This window comes from Malania oleifera, chromosome 8, assembly GCF_029873635.1.
Source record: "Malania oleifera isolate guangnan ecotype guangnan chromosome 8, ASM2987363v1, whole genome shotgun sequence".
NCBI classification, from domain to species: domain Eukaryota; kingdom Viridiplantae; phylum Streptophyta; class Magnoliopsida; order Santalales; family Ximeniaceae; genus Malania; species Malania oleifera.
Genome location: NC_080424.1, coordinates 72,853,354 through 72,856,489, shown reverse-complemented (window position 1 = coordinate 72,856,489; position 3,136 = coordinate 72,853,354). Strand labels below are relative to the sequence as shown.

The following is a 3,136-nucleotide window of genomic DNA, read 5'->3' as shown; positions in this document are numbered from 1 at the left end:
AGTTATTCAATGCGTATTTAATGTTTAGTTAGGGTTTAAGTTTTATTGCAAAAATCTCATACATCCAAGGAATTGAATTTAAACTATGTTCAGTAATTTGTCTTTTCTTAATTTCTTTTGCATTTGCACAAAATTTGGAAATAGACCACATTCCCTGAGGAGATGATCTAACACTTGAGCTAATTATTACATGACTGAACTAATACACTAGGGATAGCTTCTGAGCTGTTCATTTTTAGAGTGAGTCAAGTTTTTTGCGCCGTTGTCGAGGAGTGCCAGATTTAATTTCAAAATTTGTGTTTTTCCAATTATTTTGATTTTTAATTAAAAAAGTAAAAACTAAAAAAATAATAAAAAATTGAAAATTTTGAAAATTTTGATCATGCTTGTTTGCTACTGTGTTGGTGAATTTCTGCTGTTTAAATTGATGTTTGATGCCTTGGTTCCGAAATCTTTCGAATAGACTGTCTAAAATTTCATTTAGCACCAATAGTGACACACAGAACATAGATTCTGATTGTTCTCCTGTTACTTTTACGAGTGATTCTGAAATTGATTTGAGTGATCTTTTTGAATAAATTTTTGAGGGAGTTATGACTGCACCTGCACCACGTACACTTTAGGATTTTCTGCAGCCTACACACACTTCTACACCTTCTTGCATTATTTTACCACAATATGCACCGAACTTCATAATTAAGCATGGTATGTTATATGTGATACCCCAGTTTCACGGGATGGATTCTGAGAGTCCATATCAGCATTTGAAAGATTTTGAGTTGGTCTGTATTACTTTCATTAATAGGGTTGGAACTTATGAGTTTGTCAAACTTCGCTTATTTCCTTTTTCTTTGAAAGAAAAGGCAAAATTTTGGTTTAACTCTCTAACACCTAACTCTATTACTAATTGGGCTTAAATGCAGCGTGAGTTCTTACATAAATTCTTTCCTTTCCAGAGAGCTCAATACCTGTAAGAGCATATTAGTCACTTCATGCAGAAAGGTGAGGAGACCTTCCAAGCTTGTTGGGAGAGGTTCAAGGATATGATGAATATATGTCCACATCACAAATTCGAATCTTGGAGGTTAGTAAATTATTTCTATACTGCTCTTACCCCTGAATGTAAATAATTTTTATAAACTACGTGCAACCGAGAGTTCTTCAGCAAGGAACCAGATCAGACTCTATCATTCTTTGATTACTTAGTTGAAAGTACCCAATAATGGAACATACAATATGATCTGGCACCAATGGCAAAACAACCTCTCAGAGCAATTGGTGGTGGAGGTAAATACGAGGTCAAAGAGGAGACTAATCTATAGGCTCTTGTTGCTGCTTTGTCTAAGAAACTAGAGGTTATGGAATTAGAGAAAGTGAAAGCTACGAAATCAATGGAAGTGTGTTCTATTTGTGAGACCCCTGACCATAAAATTCAAGATTGTTCGTTTCTACCACTATGACAGGACAGTAGATCTTATCAAAAGCAATCAGCAAATTGGGTCAACAAATCTCAAAATTAGTCATTCTCGAACACTTATAATCTGAGATGGAGGAATCACCCAAACTTCTTATGGAGGATTGATTAGTTTGGTCAATCTTCCTCACAGTTTTAGCAACTTCCTCAATCCTATGCACCACCTCCGCAACCGCTATATCATCCAGTTATAACTCCTTAATAGTAGTATCAGCCGCAACAGATCTCTCAAAGCTACACACCTCCAAGATTTCAACTTAATTTAGCTCCTATTCCATTAAAGAAACCTTCTGATGATGGCGTGGCACGGATAGTGAACACTCTTCAAAAATTTATGCAAAATAAAAATCAAACCATAAATGAGTTACGAGGCATTATTAATATAATGAGTATACAATTGAATGCTTTAGAAATAGGGAAATTTTCAGCACAACCTCAACCTAATCTCCAAGTATATCGATAACAATAGTAACCAGTGCATAATGTTTCAGGGGATTCTTTTGAGTCAGCAAAGGTCGTCAGTATCTTGAGGAGCGGAAAAGAAGTTTCCCATCCTGAAATACCCATTGATCAACAAACAGTTGCTCCCACACCTGAAGCTACAATTGAGACAGATGAGGCAAAAGAAAAATCAGATGAAGCAAGATTAGATTCAAAGAAGTCATGTAATAAGGAGGATGATACAATTAAGGAGTATCAACCTGTGGTACCTTATCCTCAGAGGTTGACATCTAGTCAGAAGAATAAGTATCACATTGAGATTCAAGAAGCCTTCAAGCAAGTGAAGATCAATATCCCACTTTTGGATGCCATACAACAAGTTCCTACATATGAAAAATTTCTGAAGGACCTATGCACAGTGAAAAGAAAACTGAACATAAAGAAAAAGTCTTTCTTGACTGAGCAAGTCAGTGCATTGATATTGAGTCAGACTCCTCAGAAACTCAGAGATCCTGGTTCTCCCACTATTTCTATCATGATTAGTGAATCTCGTATCGGGAGAGCTTTACTTGATTTAGGGAGTAGTTTGAACTTTCTCCCATTTTCGATATATGAGCAGTTGGATTTAGGTGAGCTGAAGAAAAATTCCATGATGCTATAGTTGGCAGAAAGATTAGTAAAAGTTCCACGAGGCCTTATTGAGGATGTATTGGTTCAAGTTGACAAAGTGTACTACCCAGTGGACTTTGTTGTTTTAGATATACAATAGCCTACCTCCACCATATAGCACGCTCCTATTATTCTTGTGTGACCATTCCTTGCTACTTCTAATGCCTTGATTAATTTTCTAAGTGGAGTACTTAAGCTCACATTTGGAAATATGAGATTCGAGATGAACATGTTCAATGCTCACAAGATGTCAAGTGGGTGTGATGATGTAGAAGCACATGCAACGGATATAATAGATTATTTGTATATTTCAGAGTTGTTGTCAGTACTTGATGTTGATGGTGTATTGGAAAATTATTCTTCTGAACAGCTTGAGATATTTGATGAAAAAGCTCCCTTGATTAGAGAATTTCTAGAATTATAAGGGTAGTTCCCAGAGATAGATGGTTCCCTTCACTTATTGGATATGAGTTACACGAGTAGTTCGCGTAAGAAAACTTTTGAAGCTATTGATTTGCCAGAAGTTTTGAAGTCATCAGAAGAAGAAGTTCT

At 35.9% G+C, this 3,136-nt stretch overlaps 1 non-coding gene across 1 annotated transcript; it reads right to left on the bottom strand.

The window, feature by feature from the left end:
• Positions 1 to 964: 964 nt before the first annotated feature.
• Positions 965 to 1,072, bottom strand: LOC131163188 (small nucleolar RNA R71). Its single transcript, XR_009138965.1, has one exon. It is a non-coding gene; the product is annotated as a small nucleolar RNA R71 (small nucleolar RNA).
• Positions 1,073 to 3,136: the final 2,064 nt, after the last annotated feature.